Raw genomic sequence first — 18,744 nt, forward strand, 5'->3', positions numbered from 1 at the left:
TCTATGCTGATAATTCTCAGCTATCTGTCCAGTCCAACCTTCAGGTTTCCAATTCCAAGTGCCTACTGGACATCTCAAAATGGATGTCCTATAAACATTTAAACACATCCAAAACTCAAATCACTATTGTTTTCCTCCGAAACCTCCCTTCTTCCTAACTTCTCAATTACTGTTGGTGGCACCACCATCCTACCAGTCCCCCAGATTTACAACCTAAATGTTATACTTAACTCCTTATTCTCTCCTCTCACATCCAATCTTTTGCCAAGTCCTGTCAATTTTACCTTCATAACATTTCCTGCATATACCCCCTTTTCACCTCTTGCCACTGCCAATACCCTCATCACCTCACACCTAGAAGACTGCAAAAGCCTGATAGTTCATTTCTCTCCCTCAAGCCTCTCTCTACTCTGGTCCATCCTACATTTGGCTGTCAAAGTGATCTTCCTAAAGCACAAGTCTGACCATGTCAACCCCCACCCCCCCACAAAATAAAATCCAACAGCTCCCTAAATAAAATCCTTTGTTTCAAGCTCAAAGCTCTTCATAACCTGCTCCCTACCTTTCTAGTCTTCTTACACCTTACACACCCCCATGTACTCTGACACAGTGACACTGGCCTCCTGGCTGTTTTCTTAACTAGACACTCCATCTTCTGGTTGTCCCCTATGCCTAGAATGGTCTCGCCTTTCTTTCTGCCTCCCAACTTCCTTCAAGCTTCTAGTAAGAAGCTTTTGCTGATCCTCCTTAATGCTAGGAATTTCCTGTTGTTATCTCCAATTTGTGCTGTATGTATCTTGTTTGTACGTAGTTATCTGAATGCTGTCTGTCCTATTAGACTGTGAGCTCCTCAAAAGGACTGCCTCTTTTGCCTTTCTTTGTATCCCCAGTGCCTACCACAGAGGAGGCACCTAATAAATGTTTAATAATAATAACATTGAAAATAGGTATCTGTAAAAAAGCTTTCAGACTCTGCAACCCATGTTAGTGCCTAAACATTTTCATGGGTTGCAGAAACCTGAAAAGGTAGATATATTTTAAGGAGTCAGTTAAGACTTTTCATGTTAAATCAATATAAACTCTGTAAAACTACTACCATAGGAAAATCTGTTCCCAATTCCACCTCAGAACGGAAGGCAGGAAAACAGTGATATTTCCTTGGTCCCTTTATGCTTAAAGGAAATCAGAAGGGAATGTAAGCTTATATACATTGATAACATTGGTTACAAAACAATAGATACATTAAGATCAACTGCTTCCTGTAAATGCTGATCAGGAAACAAAGCAGAAAATAAGAAGGCCAAGAGCTGTAATTTACCACCATCCTTAAGTCTGGAAGGGCCAAATCCCATAAATATTATTCTTTTTATATGCATGTCATTTCAACAACTAGCTTACATATTGTTTAAGGACAGCTCCTTACACTTCTCTAAGGCTTAAAGCTCCCTGCTGTCTGAAACAAGAGTAGAAACTGCACATAAAATGTCTGAGGGTGAAGGCTGGCCAACTATCACACTCTCTTAGCAATCAAGAGCACAGCTTCAACTGAACCAAATCTCTGCACCTGAAATCTCTCCACGTTAGCACCTCACTCCATCTCACAACCTGCATCCTACACTACGGTACATGAAAAAGTTTCAGTTATGGCTGAATTTTACATTAGATCTACAATCTTGCACAGACCAGAAACAATTACATTCAGCAACATTCATTAAGAAAATGTTTAATGGGAACCGGTATTTATATAAAGCCCTTTAAGATTTGCCAGGTGCTTCATTCATTTGATTGTTCCAATAATTCTGCAAGGTGAGGCTAGGCCAGTCCAGGTGACTTGCCCAGAGTCACACAGCTACTAAATGCCTGAAGCAGGATTCAAACTCTGTTCTACACTATTCACTGTACCACCTTGCTCCAAATTTTCTTGATTCTTCCTTTATCGATGGAGATTGTTCATGCCCATGGTCAAACTGGTCAGGGACACACTGGTTTAATCCAGATTTTCAGATGACAGGAGAAGCCATGTGGCACAATGCAAAATGCTGTATGAGCTTAGAATCGGAAGAAATTGGTTTGAGTCCCACCCCAGACACTTACTGGGTCAGGCAAGTCATGTGACTGCTCAGGGCCTCCAATTCCTTATCTCTGAAGCGCAGATAAAAATACTTCCACAACTACCTCACAGAGTTGTGACTAAAGTTCTTTATAAACCTTAAATCAAAAAAAAAAAAAAAAATGTAAAGTATTACGAAGTTTAGCCTCCCCCTAAGAAAAAATAACCCTGACCCCATCAACCTTAAAAAGTGTTTTCAGAAGTTTTATAGGAAAGGGAGCTAGAGTGGCAAGCACAAAGGAAACGCCTTTCTGGGTTTCAAAGGGCCACCGTACCTTGTTAGGACCCTTCCGGAAGGGCCAATACCACAGACAACTAAGAGGTTCCTGGTGTCCCATTCCTGGCATTGTGGAAGAGAGACATTTCATCTTCGGTTTCCCAGGAACCTGAGCTCTCAGAATTACTCCATTAACGGTAGCAACGATGTTCTGAGAGCCAGGTCCCATCGCCCAGGCGAACTCAAAAGAGGTCAGTTGTACTCATTCTACTTTACACAGACAAGGCCAAAAATTCATCAAGGGGCATGGAACCAAGGCTAGCTAGAGTCCGTTCCATTCCAGGGATCCTAAACCTAAAATTGTGCTTTATGCTAAATATTAAGTTCTTAACCTAATAGTCTGTTTGTAACTAAGGGACGTCTAGTTTCCTCATTAGGGATTGTTAGGATTAAGGCCAAAACAGTTTACTGTATCTAGCGAAACGTTGGTGCTTTACGATATTAAGCCATCAAAAAACGGGATGTGCAATACAAACCACTGGTGTGCCACCGTCACAGCATGCCCACAAACACTCTAAAAACCTCAGCAGAACCAAGTTTTGGTTAGAAAAGTTTTATACGATTTCCCCCACGTCTTTTAACGATTAGTTTAAGATAAAATTACTCTCCTCCTTCCAACACTACCCTGAGGTATGCTGGATGGGAAAGACAAACAGGACTGGCACCTTTAAGTCATTGGCTGTTTTCAAGGCGGTGCAAAGCTTAATGAGCAGTAGTGACATAAAACAGAAAGAAGACGAGTCTCCTTCTAGAAACTTGGTTACCATATATTAAGAGGATTAAAAAAGGCCACCTTAGACTACCACAACAAAGAGCTTCAGACCACAGACTCCAGGCTCCAGGCTCTGTTTCTGGACTGCAGTGAATAAGGGGGGACCTGGAACAAAGTTTTTTTTGCATAAAGTTCACATTAAGCAATTTGGTCTCGCACTCTCAGATTTCCCTGGTCAAAAAAATTATACAAAGACAGATAAAAGTTCACTGTTCCCTCGGGAGTGGGGGCTCCCAAAAGAAGGAAGTTGCAAGAAGGGCAATACTCCAAGAGATCTTGGGAGCTACTACCTGTAAAATTACTACTCTCTCAAAAACTACCAATCTGCCAGCAAGGAGTGTGCAGGTATGGGCTCTGACAGGGGTTTTTCATCAATTATCCACCAGTGCCTCCCCACCCCACAGGGGTCCTTGAATTTTTTAATATTTTAGTAATTGTATTTATTATTGATTTCCTTAATCCTGTATCCCATAAGCATTTAAAAACATTATTATCATGGACTCTAGTCCATAGGCTTTAACCAGGACTCTCAAAGGGGTTCATGTCACACACACACAAAAAAATGTTAAGAACTCCCGCTAAATGAATTGAAGCACTATCCCAAAAGACAAAGCCTATTCTAACTCAACGTTCCTTTATATGTTAAATCTAAAACACAAAACAGTGTCTTATATTCTTTCCAAACTTGTTCATAGAGATCCACATTCAATGAGTCAGTCAAATCATATCAGTGCTTATATTCCAGGACAACTACAATTAGAAGGATATTCCTTGTATACAGGTACATCAAGCCAATCTAGTCCACAGTAAATGTTAATATTCCCCAAATTGATATTCTTGTCCAAATGCCAATGGGTTCCACTTGGTGAAAATAAACAGATTTATCACCTAGAAGAATAAGCAAGTTGTCAAGAGGAGCCAGGAAAATAAAACTGATAAAGGAGGGTTTGCCGAAGTTCAGAATACCCTCCAATTAAGAAATTATCCAGATAATTAATGACAGAAAACATTTCTATGGCACTTTAAAATTCTGCAAAGTGATTTACATATGTTGCCTCATTTGAGGTTCAAAACTACCCTAATCAAGATGGACATTATAAATATTACTCCTACTTTACAAAAGAGGAAACTGCAACTCAGAGAGGTTTAATGGGCTCATCCACAAGTCACAGAGCAAAAGACGGTACAGAGCCCCCAACTTCTTCATGCCAAATTCAGCATTGTATCCACTGTGCTGCTACCCTGCTTACTGAAAAATGCGGGAAAGATCAGACAGATCAGTTGAACCAAATAGGAAGTCTAGAAGACAAGAAAATGTGTGAAAGATCAGTATTCATTCATTAAAAGCGCTGAAAAATTAGGTAATAGCATTAAAAAAAAGTCCACACTGAACATACGAATTAGAAATGAAACGGATCTGAGAAATAGATCATTTAGTCTAACTGCCTAATTTATAGATGACAAAAGTGAAGTCCAAAGAGGGGATGTTTCTCCCCAAAATTATGGAATCGGGCAGTGGCACAACTGGGTATATTATAACTCAAACCCTCGGATACTCAATGAACAAATGCAAGGAATAATCAGACATCCAACTCTTAAATGTTATTAAACACAAGATGTTATACTACAGAAAATAATATATCCAATATAAAGAAACAGACTAGGAACACTTTATGGCAAAACGATCTGATTAAAAAAAAAGATCTGATATCCAGAAACTACTATGAAGTAATTACGAACGAGGAAATGAGCTGTTAGTCACTTGAAAAACTGTCCAAACTCTAACAAACTCAAGAAACAAATTAAAACAAACTCAATTTGGCAAAAACAGTAAATATATATGCATATATGTGTACATATATGCATATATATTCAATATTGGGAGGACTAATTAGCCCTTGTTTTGCAGATCAGAAAACTTAAAATTCAGAGAGGTAAATGACTGGAACCTAATTTTCTCCCAACTTCGTCAGCTAAACTGATCTTACTGGTCTTTATACAAAACTTTTGTCCTGATGTAATCATTATCAATTAATCACAAAGTATATCTTAAAGACTTATGTGTCAGGATGACACTGAGGCTTCAAACCTCAGAAGGATGGTGAAGTCCTCGTAAATGTTATTAAAAAGGACGTAAAAGACAGTTGCTTCACTTGGCATAGTGAAAAATTACAAACAACCTATGTGTCCATAATGTCCAAAACCTACGTTTAGGGTTCCCTTTCACCTTTATATTATATTCGGCCCCTATAATGGCTGGACTGATAGTCAATTCATATACCATAGTGTCCAAAATTAATTTGGGGAAATCTCCACATGAAGTTTTAGGTAATCCTTCCTTTGGGGGTGTTGATATCACTCCTAAGTACACTGAAGACTATAATTTAGCTTACTTAAATGAAACATCTTCAAAGAAGAAAAAAGGAACCCTTGGTTCTGTTACCCAGACTAGGAGAGTTTCTGCACATTCCCCATAGCATGAGCAATAGGTACTAAAATGCCTGCCTCTTTCCCAAGCATGGCATAAAGGGCGCCCATTCTAGCAGAGCTCTGTCCTGGACTCTCTTCTCTTTTCCCTCTCTTTTACTTGGGGATCTTCTCAGTCCCCATGGAGTCAATCATCTCTGTGCTTCTGATTCTTAGGTCTATTTGACCTCTCTCCTAACCTCCAGATTCACATCACTGTCTCTTGGACATCTCAAACTTGATGTCCTGCACGCGTGTCATTCCCCCCCTTACCCCCTTCTTTTTCACTGTCACCACTCTGGTGCTGGTCTTTAACACCTCTCACCTGGACTATTATAATAGCCTACTGGTGAGTCTGCCTGCTTCAAATCTCTTCTCTCCTCAGTCCATCCTCCACAGCTGTCAAATTAATCTTCCTTAAATACAAACAACAACCAAGTCACTAAACTCCAATAGCTCCCTATCACCTCCAGTTTTAACCTAGCCGCTTACCACCTTTCCAGTCTTCTTACATTACTACCCCCCCCCCCACACACACACACCCATGAGCACTCAGTGGCCTCCATTCTTCGAACATGACACTCCATTTCCCAAATCCCAACTGGCTAAACCCCATGCACGGCACTCTCTCCCTTCATCTCTGCCTCTCCGCTTCTTTCAAGTCCCAACTAAAATCCCACCTTCCATACAGAGTTTTTCCTGATCCCCTTAATGCTAGCGCCTTCTCGGTTGACTATCTCCAATGCATCATCATTCTCTTGCTTGTGCTTTTGTGCACACTGTCTCCCCTATCAGACTGAGCTCGACAGCAGAAGCTTTTTGCCTTGCTTTTGTAACCCCAGAACTTAGCACAATGCCTGGCATATACAGGACTCTTCCTGACACTGGCATCTTTGGCTCAGTAAAATGCTAGTGAAATACGGGGTTGAGCAGGATGTGATGAGGGGGGTGGCAGCTATTTACTAATATGGAAAACAGACAAATAATGGGAGATGAAAATTTAAAAAAATTTCAGAAAGGCAAGCAACAGTCAAGTATCAAGACAAAAAGACCACCATGAACTTCTGCCCTTAAGGGAATCTTTGGAAGTGACAAACAATATCCTAGACCCCCAAGTCATACATGTAGCCATGCTCTTGGCCAACTCTGACCACACCTGCCTCCCCACACGCTGTTCTGTTCCTTCCTTTTTCCTCTAGGGAGGTGGGGGAAGCAGGGGCCTTCAGCAAACGTCAGTTTACAAAGCACTTTCACAGATACATATAAGGATATAGCAGACTGGCTTGGGCCCCAGAGAGCTGGGTTCAGATCCTTTCTTTGACACTGTGGGTGACCAACAGCAAGTCACATAACCTCTGTGAAACTCAGCTTTCTCACCTGAAAATGCAGCTTCTAAGAGCTGGCACTATCTGCTTGACAGGGCCACCGTAAGCCCTTCAGCTGTTACCACCGCCCCAAGTCTCCATTCTTTGAGAGCCAAAGGAGGTGGATGCAGGTGGACAGAGCTAGGATACATGGCTCACTAGGGCCCCACATAAAAGTCACTTAACTTCTTTCAGTCTCAGGTTCCTCATCTGTATGATAGGGATTATGCTTGCACTACCCTTTTAGAAGGTCCCAAGCAAATAATCAGTGAACGTGACAGTACTACCTACATTAATGCACAAGGTGGAGTCGTCATTTGGTTCTCACGCTACTCTGTAAACTAAGTGGAACAGCTATATTATCCCCATTTTACAGATGAGAAAATGAGGTGAAAGAAAATGAGGGGACTTGCCCAAGATTCTCCAAGAGAAGAACTGAACTAGAGCAGACATATCCTGACTCCAAGGACACCGCTTTTTCCTCTTTAATGGGATCATTTTCAGTTTGAGGTCTCAATTGCTATCTCATATCATTCTCAGGAAAATACATTAAAACGAGATCGACTGGTAAGCTATGTTTATTTCTTGGTAAAATTTTATCTTTGATGCTAATGAGTAATTTAATTGGATTCACTATGTCTTACACTACAGAAATTTAATGGATTTATTAACTCTCTACTGTGTACAGAGCACTACGCCAGGAAAGCATGAACATGGCAAGATGACCCACATGGAGCTTACGATCCAATAGGGTGATAAGATAAGGAAATAGCAGTATGAAAAAAATGATCCAAGAAAATTCAAATCTATTTAAAAAAAACATTCATTAACCATGTCAATCAATAGCAAGACTGAAGATACAAAGTACTTAAAGGTAAGAGTGTCTTGAAGGACCGAGTTCCATGAATTGCTGCCCTGCGTTGTTTGATCACAAGACAAAGAGAATAGATGTTGCGATGAAAATGTTTGCTTCCAAGTAAAATGAGAACTGTTGCCTCACTGAGCCCCCAGTCCGTCTATCATGCACAATATCCTGGAGAGGCAAGGAGCGCAGAAACATTACTGTGTGCCAAGGACTGTGCAAGCTCTGGAGAGAGAACGGCGGTCACTTATGAGAAAGGATCAGAGACAACTCCATGAAGAAAAATGTCATCCAAGCCGGGCTTGCAAGATGAGGAGCCAGAGTTCTACAGGCAAGGCTAGCTGGGAAAGCACTTCTGACAGAGGGCAAAAGGAAGAAGGCAGAAATGGATGGGAGTCAGCCAGCTGCTCCAGGATGTAAATAACGGGCCGGGCACTAAGGAGCATGCTCAGAGGGGACGGTGCAATTCCATTAAGCGTTTATAGGATTTAGCCATGGAAAAGAGGAGGATCACAAGGCAAGTCACGAAGCACAACCTCCTGCCTGTGCAGATGAAGGTAGGTGCACGTGAGCAGCACACATACACACACACCCCCCCAAGACTAAGCTCTAACTCTCAATCCAGAGCCCCGCCCCAGACCATCCTGGCCCAGACTCCTCATTTGAGAGATCTGCCCAAGAACACACATAGGTGGTTGCTATCAGAGCTGGCACTCAAATTTATCATCTTCTGAAGGGTTTTGAGGAATCACAGACTCTGATAATGGCTCATTCACATCAGGGCAGAAGTGGTAACAGAGAGGAAGGAAAGACAAGCTGCTGAGGGAGAGGCAGAGAAGCAGGATTTGACAAGTGAATGTGACAAGCGAGAAGACAAGGAACAACCACAGATAACCACTAGAATTCATTTGCTAAGCTCTTTATAATTATGATCTCATAGGATCCTCACGACAACCCTGGGAGAGGGGTGCTGTTGCCAAGTGCTTTGCAAATAGCTCATTTTCTCTTCATAATAACCTAGATACTTATGTTCTTTCCCCCTCCCCCCTCATTATACAGATGAAGAAACGGAGGCAGGCTGACTGGCCCAGGTTTACAAAGCAGTAACCGTCTAGGACTTAGATCTTCCTGACTCCGGGTCCCCTGTACCACCTACCTCGGTAACAAGTTAAGTGAAGGGGATGAGTAGTAAGAGACGGCTAGGTGGCACCGAGGCTAAAAGGCTGGGCCTGGAGCTGAAAAGACCTGCATGCAAATCTTTCCTTTGACACTTTTCTCGGCACAGTTTCTTCAACCGTATATGAGGGGGGAGGGGGAAAGAACGTAGGCATCTAAGTTGTTACGAAGAGAAAACGAGCTATTTGCAAAGCACTTGGCACACAGTAGGCACTTACTTGAGATACACCGAGTGAGAGACGCCCTCAGGAGACAGGTTAGATGGCGGGGCTGCAAATACAGATCTGCTCCACAGAAGCAAATGACCAAAGATTGGCAAGAGAAAGAAGAGGACTAAGGCCCAAGAAGGGTGAGGGACGCCGACCCCCATCACACACCGATCTCCAGCGGCCTTTGGAGTCCGAGGGGCAAACCAAGCCCCGGCAAGGGCTGAGGCCGGGCCACGGCGGAGGAAGAGTCTTCATGGGGAGGGCCCTGAAGCGCAGACCGTGTGGGAGGGGAGCGGGCTGGGAAAGGGGGCACAGAGGCGGCTCCAGGCAGAGCAGCAATGGAGGGCCCCTCGGCAGCCGGGAGGACGGAGGGCGGTGCGCCCCCGCTGCAGGGGTGGGATTCCAGGGCCCCTTCCGGGCCATGCTCCCGTCCGGCTCCGCGCCCGCACCGGGGAGCATCCTGACCACAAAGAAGGGGACGGCTCGTTGGCACCCACAAGGCTGCAGGCTTTTACTTAAAAAGAGGCGACGGAAATAACACCGGCTTGCATGTTTAAATACCCGGCTTCCAATCAACGGGTCACCTGGGACGTGCCCAGGCCGCTGCACATGAAGGGCAGAGCGCCGGGATCAGGCCTCGGGCGCTTCCTGCTCGTGACCCTACTTGCCTCAGTTTCCTCAGCTGTAAAATGAGGATAACAGCCCTTAGCCCCGGTTGGCTCCTCCCCCGGCCCGAGTCGGGCCGTCTGCGTGACCTTGGTCTCCGGCCGCTCGTGCACACACCGCACCCAAGGCCCCCGCAGCCGTGGGGGGGCCCGGACTGCCGAAGGCTCGTCCTCGCCCCTCGTTATGTAACTACAACAAACGCACGAGTTTCCCCGAGAACCGCTCTCGACAACAATGAAATGAAGCGCCGCGTCCCACGAGGAGGCTCCGTCCCGCGTCTGCCTCGGGCGCCCCGACAGGGGATGGCCAGCCTCGGCCCGCGCTCCGGGACTCGGGCCCTCTGGGACTGGGGGCCGCGGCCCCCGGGGGCCCCCGCGCGGACGGGCGGACGCAGACCCCGGGAGCTGCTCTCACCCCGGTCCGCCCGCTACGTCTTGCCGGCTCGGAGCTGGGGATGGGGGCGGCGAAACGGCGAGAGCGGCGGAGGAGGGCGGCCGGCCCTAGGTGATGGACACCCGCCCCCGCCGCGACCCCCGCCCCCGCCGCGGGCCCCCCCGGAGAGCAGTGGGGGAGGGGCGCGCGCACGCTCCCGGCCCTGCTCGGCCCCGCGCCTCCTGCGCCACCGCGGGGCCCGGGGGCCGCGCTGCAGCCACCGCCGCCGGGGAGGGAGCCCGGCCGGGCGCGGGGGGAGGGGCGCTCGCGCGGCTGGGGGGGTGGGGCGGCGGCGGGAGGGGGGCCCGCCGGCCTCGTTCTGGTCGCCCGCCCCCCGTGCCGCCGCCATCTTAGGCGCCGGCCTCCGCCGCCGCCGCCGCCGCTGCGACACCACACACAATAGCCGGCCCCACAACCAACCTGTCGGCGGACGGCCAGGGCCCCTTCCCCACGGTCCGCCTCGGTCCCCGCCAGCGCCGCCTCCCGCCCTCGCCCGGCCCCGAGGACCCCGTCCTACCTAGGCCAAGCGGACCGACGGCCCCGGCCCTCTCACCCTCGCAGCCTCTCCAACTCCCTTCGATGGGAGCCCCCGCCGCCGCTACCGCTCCCGCGGCTGCCTCGCCGCGCATGCGCGCTTCTCAGCGCTGTCGCTGCGCCGCCCTCCGCCCCCCCCCTCGGCTCCCCAGCCGCGGGAGCGCTTGCGCACTGCCCCAATGCGCCAATGAGAAGCGGGCCCCAGGGAGGCGGAGAGAAGGCGGCGTTCGGAGGCTGCCAGAGCCGGCCTCGGGCCCATTCCGGGAGGGAGGTGGCGGCGGCGCGCATGCGTGCTGGCCCGCGCCGCTCGGCCCGCCGCCCCCTCCCGGCTCGGCGCTGTCTTTCTCGCAGGTTCTCTAGACGTGCACCTGCCGGTCCCCGGCTCTGGGGCGCGCTCCCGCCAGACATGTGACCGTGTCACCCCGACATTCCGCTCCCGAGTAACGCTGCTCCCGTCTCCGCACCTTTGCACTGGCCGTGCCCCAGCCACCGCGGCCTGCACCTGTTCCTAGGGCCGGGGCTGTTTGCCCCCTTGCCTCCCTTCTTTGTCGCGTCTCGCCCGCCCCCGGTGTATCTTTGGAGTGAGCGACTCGTACAAGGAGGGGGCTTCCTTCTACCCCGGTCTCGCGCCCCCTCCCCCCCCCCGCCCCGGGGGCAGAGACGCTATCTGGCCCTCCCTTTAAGCCCGCGGTCCAGATTAAGTTTCCCATCACCCCTCCCCCCCGCAGGGAAGATCCGGGGGTCTGGTTTATGGAATGAACATTCTGCCAGAGTGCCATGGAGCCAGCTTCAGTCGCAAATCTGGAACTTTGTGTGTCTTATCTTTCTGATCGACACGCATGCACCACACACCGGGAGTGCAAAGGAAACACGAAGCCGGGACAGACCCCATCAGGTGCACGTGGGGGAGCCCAGCGCGCTGCACGGACCGCTATCTGAAGGGAGAAGGCAACCAGGAGGATGTCAGCAGCCCCTGACCCCCACCGTGGATGGAGGGCGCTAGGGAGGCACGGACTTTGATGAGTGGTTCGGGTCCGGGCGTGTAAAAATGTAAAGACTGAGGGATCCCTTGGTGCTGTGGATTTGATTCAGCGGATGGGCGTACAAGACGGCTCCCATTTTTATATCAGAATCACTCGACGTTTCTTAGGCTACGTAACAGAACATAACCAGGTTTAATGATAAATATCAGAAAAGGCATGAAAGAGAAAGGCACCCTGAACAAAAAATGTGCACTTTGGTGGGAGAGTTCCAGCATGAACTCCTGATTAAAGAGGGATTCCCTCTGAATAATGAGGGCCTCCTGACACCCGAACTGCTTACATCAAACCTTTGAACACTGCAGAGTTCCTGTAAGAGAGCTATAATCCCTTAAAGGAGTTTGACTTAATCATTCATTTAAGGAAAGATCAGGTGGATGAAGAATGTCAATCACCCAAATTTCTTTCTTAAAAATTTCTTCCCATTTTATTTCTCTATTATGAAATTAATACTACATAAGCGTTTCCATATATACTATGAAAGAGAAAAGCAAACTTATACATGAAAACTGCAAATTTCTATGATGCAGAGCATGTTTTCCTTTGAAATGAATAAAGAAATCAATATGCGATGTTAAAAAAAAAAAGAAAGCAAAAAAATGAAACCCTCAAGGAGCTTCCATTTTCTGGGGGAAAAAGCATGTTTGAGAGCTCTCCTCTAGTTCAAGGCGGCTTAGGAGCAGCTGGGAGCATACAAAAGGGTCTCCTGTAAGAGGTGGCCCTTAAGCTGAGAAATGACATTCCAAACAGGCCAATCCCAGATCTAGATGTGAAAAAGGCCTCAGCTAGTCCAACCTCCACATCTGAGAGGCTCAGAGGGAATGCCTTGCCCAAGGTGCCACTGGCAGCAAGTACTAGAGCCAGAGTTTGAAGCCAGCCTTGTCTCTGCTGTGCCCCATAGGCTTCTGCAGAGGACTAAGATGTAATGAGTCTAAAAAGGAAGGTTGGAGCTCAAGCTTTAAATGACAGAGGGGTGTTGACAGGGAGCCAATAGAATTTGCTGAGGAGAAAAGGGACACAGCCAGGCCCACAATTCAGAAATCTCACTTGGGCAGTGGTGTAAAAACTAGATTGGAGAGGAAAGAGACTGAGACCGATTAGGAGGCTATTGAGAGAGTGAGGCTCATAACTTCCCAGCTCCTCCTCACTTCAATCCATTACGCTCCTGACAGACGGCATCTGTCCTCTTTGAGAACAAAGGATGAACACAAACAGCAACAACGAAAGGCTATTGCCGAAGTCCAAGGGAATGACCCATCTGCTTGACGATTGTAAGGGAGAGGTGGTGGCTGATGGAAGTGAGGCCAGAAGAATAGGGTAAGGCTGAGAATGTCAATAATGTGCTTTTTGAAAAGTGCAAAGAATAGAACTAAAAGTACCTCACAAGGAAACATGTAAATAGGATAACTTTGAAACACACACACACATAAATGACTTGCCCAGGATATATTTATGTATATAGGACACTGAAAAAAGTTGTGCCAAATTGAGATTCATGGTTTCATGTACAATATTTTTCTGTTCTTCTTTGAATATGGAAATGCTCAAGTTTAGAATAATAAAAAATTATTTATAAATAGTTCAGGTGAGACAAGTGGGAAAAGGACCCATATGTACAAAAATATTTATAGCGGCTCTTTTCGTAGTAGCTAAGAATTGGAAATCAAAGGGATGCCCATCAATTGGGGAATGACTGAACAAGCTGTGGTATATGAAGGTAATGGAATACTATTGTGCTATAAGAAATGGGGATGATACGGACTTCATAACAACCTCGAAGAACCTACACGACATAACGCTGAGTGAGCGGAGCAGAGCCAGGAGAATGTTATACACAACCACAGATATATGGATTCTGTGAGGACCAACCCTGACAGACTTTGCTCTCCTCAGCAACACAAGGTGCAGAGACAGCTCCAAAGGACTCAGGATGGAGAGTGCTATCTACATCCAGAGAAAGAACTATGAAGTATGAATGCAGATCGAGGCACACTTCATGCTCGCCTTTTTCTCTCCCCCTTTTTTTTCTCTCTTTTGCATTTGTTGTTGGGTTGTGGGTTTTGGTTTTTTTTTTTTTTTTTGGTTCTGTTTCTTCTTTCTCATGATTCATTCCATTGGTCATAGTTCTTCTCCACAACTTGACTAGTGTGTAAATAAATTCAATGCCAAGTTAAAAAAAATAGTTCAGGTGAGGGATGAACAAACATGGGGCCACAAGAGTAGGGAGAAGGGGAACACTAGGCATGGCCACTGATTTAAGACAGAGTGTAAGCACAAAATACTGGTGAGCTGTTGACTAAAGGTGACAGAGAACTCCTCTCTAATTGAGGGAACTATGAGGCCCAGCCAAGAAAACCAATCAGCCACACCATACCCCTAGAGGTGTTAGCTAGAGGCAGATGTGGGCAGCACTTCCCACCACTGCCAGGGAAGGAAGGGACTTTCTCATTGTACTCCCCACCCCAAATCAGCCATGTGGCTTTGAAAAGGAGCTTCTGGACCAGTCTAAGGCCCTCCATCCAGGAACAGAGAAATCCACTCTTCACTCGCCCAGATGAAGAGAAACAGGCCTGCCAGAGAGGAAGCAGTTTCAAGGAGTATGGCCCTTGGCGGCCAGAAATCAGAGCACCCAAAGAAGCACTGACTGTGGTCAAGGAGCATACCCTGGGGGGGCCTTAAGGCACTGCCCCCCAAGGGGAGCTGAATAGGCTTCCTTGAAGAGACCAAGGCCTTCCAGGCTGGGCAGTTTGGGAAGGCAGGAGGTGCCTTTGCATGTGTGTGTCCTACATATGCTCCTTGCTATCAGTGGACTGCAAATTTGAGTCCAGCTGTGTGTATTGTGGGGCCCTGTACCCCAGGTTAATGGGCAAAGTGGCTAGTACCTACTGTTCTTATTCAGCCACTTTAGTAAATGCCTTTGTTGAGAGTTAATTATGTCTACTGGCTGATTGATAATGGAATATGTGCCAAGGTGTGCTGCAGACCCACAAGGTTACTGACAAGAATGGTCATCCCTCTCCCCAGCACCCAATATACAACATACCCTTCGAGGAGAAGTTGGAGAGTAACCCAGAGAGGGGGATATACTTTTTTTTTTCCCTTAGGAGAACCCAAGAATAAAGTTTTGCCTTTTGTTTAGCTGAAGTGGGTCAAATTTGTTAGGTTTTTTTCTATTCTGGCTCATATGTATACGTGTGTGTGTGTGTGTGTGTGTACACACACACATATATATATTTTTAATATCTATTCTATCTCAGGGACAGCTGGGTGGTGCAGTGGATAGGTCACTGGGCCCATCTTTGTGAATTCAAATCTGGCCTCAGACACTTATTAGCTGAGTGATCCTGGGCAAGTCATTTAACTCTCTTTGCCTCAGTTTCCTCATCTGCAAAATGACCTGGAGAAGGAAATGACAAACTGCTCCAATACCTTTGCCAAGAAAACTCCATCATGAAGAATTAGAGATGACTGAAGTGACTAAAAACAACAAATTCTATCTCTAGCATAGGAGGTGGTGTGAAAGCTCAGCTTTCAGTTATCTCAATCAGAAAGGCTTTGGGGTGAAGGAAAGAAGGACGAGGGCTGTGGCTGTGCTGTAATTGTCCCATCTCATAGTTACTGAGACAGACAGAGGTGGAGTGACTCATGGAGGGTCTCTCTGCTGCTGACACTAGGCCCAGCACGTTACCCACCCAGCTGCCTCTGCATAAGTTGGCCATAGTAGAAAAGTTTGCCCACCTGGAGTGGTCACAATTAGGGTGGGTAAATCTGGAAGGTGCAAAGATTTAACACATACACACCAGCAGCTAGACAAACTGCACTTAGAGCCTAGTTAACAAGAATTAGTGAAAATAAGTAGCTAGCAGGCGACATTCACACGGAGCTGTGCCATTAGACGTGTGGATGTTCCGCCCAACAATGCCCACCCATGCTGGCCCTGTATGGGTCTTAGTCTTGTGAGTGCTGGGGGAAGGAAGGAAAGAAGACCTAAGTGCTGTTAACGCCCCACCACCCCCCACTCCATGAATCACTCTGGTAACCAGTGCTCTTTCCCCAGAGCAACTCAATTTGTCTTAATTACTTCTTGTATTATTTCCATGATTACAAAGTTCGTTTGAGGGTCCTTCCCTGCTGCTTGCCCCAAGAATGAAAATTCCTAGTAATAATTCTAGCAACAATGAAAGGAGAATTCATTAAAAAGTCCTTTAGAATAAGAAAATTGGAAATGGAAATCCCAGGTCTCCCAAGAAGCACGACCCCAACATGACAAATCAGCCTCCATTTATTTTTTCTAATTACAAAAGAAGGAAGACGCTAGTGGGGAGGATAATGCCACTTCCTTCCCAAATAAACTTCCTTTTGGCATAATGACTGGACAAATCCATTCGCAGAATTCTCTGTATATGCGCCTGTCTCCGTATTCAGAACCATACCTAGAGCTAAACGGTCCCTTCTAACAGCGCTCCTGCAGCCAAACCTGAGCCGTCGGCTACACCCCTGCCCCTGCTACCCCCACCACTGCTTTTGCCCCGTTGACAGCGTGGCTAGTTGGCCTGACATGTATTTCAGTATAAACACAAACATTGTTTCCTCAGATTTGCTACGATTTGAGTCGCTCTTGAGCTAAAGAAGGCAGAGCTACCATGCTCACCAATCAGATTTATTACTGAGCACCCCCTGGTAAAAAGCAACCACAAGTAGGGCTCCAAAGACACACTCCCTCCCCACAAGACACTCCTAACCTAAAGCATAAAAGAGAAACGTCAAGACGCAGCATTACAATTCCATTTTTGAAATGCATGCCTCCTAAGTTGCTATTTCATTGTATATTTTTGGTCATTACAACCATGAACTATATAATGGGAGAGCTGGAAAATCCCTAAGAAACCCTTCAGTACCATCCTGCCTTTCTGTAGATGGAGGGAGGGGTGGTTCACCCTCACACAGCTCCAGCACTAGAGCCCAGCCTCCACATCTCAGGGGCATCTCATCATGAAATGAATGGGAGGAAGGGGAAGCAAGATTAGAAGAGACACGACCACCATGAGAAATCAGAAAGAGACCGTGTCTGCACCCCAGATGTTCCTTCCAGCTCTCAGAATCCTCTACCTCTGATAGCTCACCAAACATTCAAGCTAAATAGCTAATATTAGAAATGTTGAATATTTTCTTCCCAATCACACGAGCAACAATACAGCCGACTAGACATTTTCTCTGATCCCCACAACCTCTCAAACTTCCCCAAAACAGAAATTATGTGCCAAACATAAAAGAACAATAGTTATTTCCATGATCTAGGGCACCAAAAATCCAAGAGAAGGTTAAAAAACAAGAACAAAAATCCAGGAACTGGCACTCACTGACCTTAGGACCCCTCCTCCACCTAGCACACCACCAGCATCAAGGCTACCCTGGCAGACCCACGGACACCACACAGACCTACATCAAAACCCATCCCCTATACCCCAGCTCTGATCTGCCAGGGCCTGGGAAAGCAGGCTCTGAACCGCTGGTTCTGGGCTGGAGAACTGAGGAACAGAAGGAAGGAAAGGTCACCAGGACTGGACACCGGGCATGCAGGGAGCCAGGCAGCACTCTGAGGGAAGAGCACAGAGACCAACTTCAGCTAGTTCTGATCACCTAAAAGTCAATCGGGGCAGAGACCTAAGCTGGTTGGTGCTCCATGAACTGCCCTGTGTAAGGGGGAGGCTGAGATGCTTTGAGATCTGGCTCCCAAGGAAAACTTAATGGAGGGTGGAAAGGGGGAGGGAGAAGTGAGAGGAAAATAAGGGGATGGGGAAGAGAGACTGAAAGTACCAAAGATTCTAAGAAGAAGAAATCTCAAACACCTTGAACATAAACTGATAAATCAACAGGAAAAATGCTAAATCAGAGGGCAGTGTGGCCCCCAGATCTAGTAAACAAGTTCAGGCATCTGTGAATAAATGTTACAAAACAATGGAAAGTGACCCAGCATTTATGAGACAGAGAACCCTAGGGAAGTTGAGAACAGAGAACCACAACACACTGTTTCTGAGTGGTTTAAAAAAGAAATGAGAATTAGGAGAAAGAATTTATGTCCTGCATAGCAAAAATAAGCAGAATAGAAAAAGCATCAATCTGCAACAGCAATCTGCAACAAACCTCACCAAAGAAACGAAAGAGAGAACAGGAGATTAGGAATGCAAATACACAAAAGTAAAAGACAAGAAGAGAAAAAAGAAGAAAAGCAACAAACAAGAACATCCCAAGAAAGTGTGCTCACCATGCAAGTAAAACATATGGATCTTGAAGACAGGATGCAAAAGATCATAGGTCTCCCAGAAGACATGATAGCACACGCACACATACAAAAAAAAAAAACTTAATGAAGGAAATAATAGAAGAAAATTGTCTAGAACTTCTGAACATAGAAAATGAAATTCCAGTGGAAAGAATTCACGGATCACCTCCAGAAAAAAATCCAAGGCTGAAAACTCCAAGACACATAGTATTACATTTAACAATTCAATTTAGAAACAAATTCTGCAAGCCTTCCAATACAAAGGAAAGAACACTGGAATAATTCCAAACTATTTTACACCCACTAGAAAAAGGAGTGAATGGAATAATGTGTTCCAAGAGTACTGGAGCTTAGGGTGCAGCACAGGGTGAACTATCCTGCAGATAGAAGCTTAAATATACAGGACAAAAGATGAATATTCAATAATAAAGAAGTGAGAAACACTTTTAGAAAGAAAACTATAACTGAAAAGAGGGTTTGCATCTCAAACACCACAATCAACAGAAATGCAGGAGTGAATAAATGCAGATGGCAGCAGCCACAGACGGACAAC

General features: G+C 46.5%; 1 protein-coding gene across 7 annotated transcripts in view; it reads right to left on the minus strand.

Moving 5' to 3' along the window:
- Nucleotides 1-18,744, minus strand: part of ZNF638 (zinc finger protein 638) — a 150,058-nt gene that overhangs the window by 72,916 nt on the left and 58,398 nt on the right. For 4 of the 7 annotated variants that reach the window (XM_036750233.1, XM_036750231.1, XM_036750230.1 and 1 more), the window contains exon 1: nt 10,852-10,961. The exons of 2 other annotated variants lie outside the window; for them this stretch is intronic. The gene's annotated coding sequence lies outside the window, so the exon portion shown is untranslated. Of the gene's footprint in view, nt 1-10,851; nt 11,019-18,744 lie in introns of those variants that run through there. One more of the 7 variants, XM_036750232.1, reaches the window with a different exon arrangement.

Source organism: Trichosurus vulpecula, chromosome 3 (genome assembly GCF_011100635.1).
Source record: "Trichosurus vulpecula isolate mTriVul1 chromosome 3, mTriVul1.pri, whole genome shotgun sequence".
NCBI lineage: Eukaryota > Metazoa > Chordata > Mammalia > Diprotodontia > Phalangeridae > Trichosurus > Trichosurus vulpecula.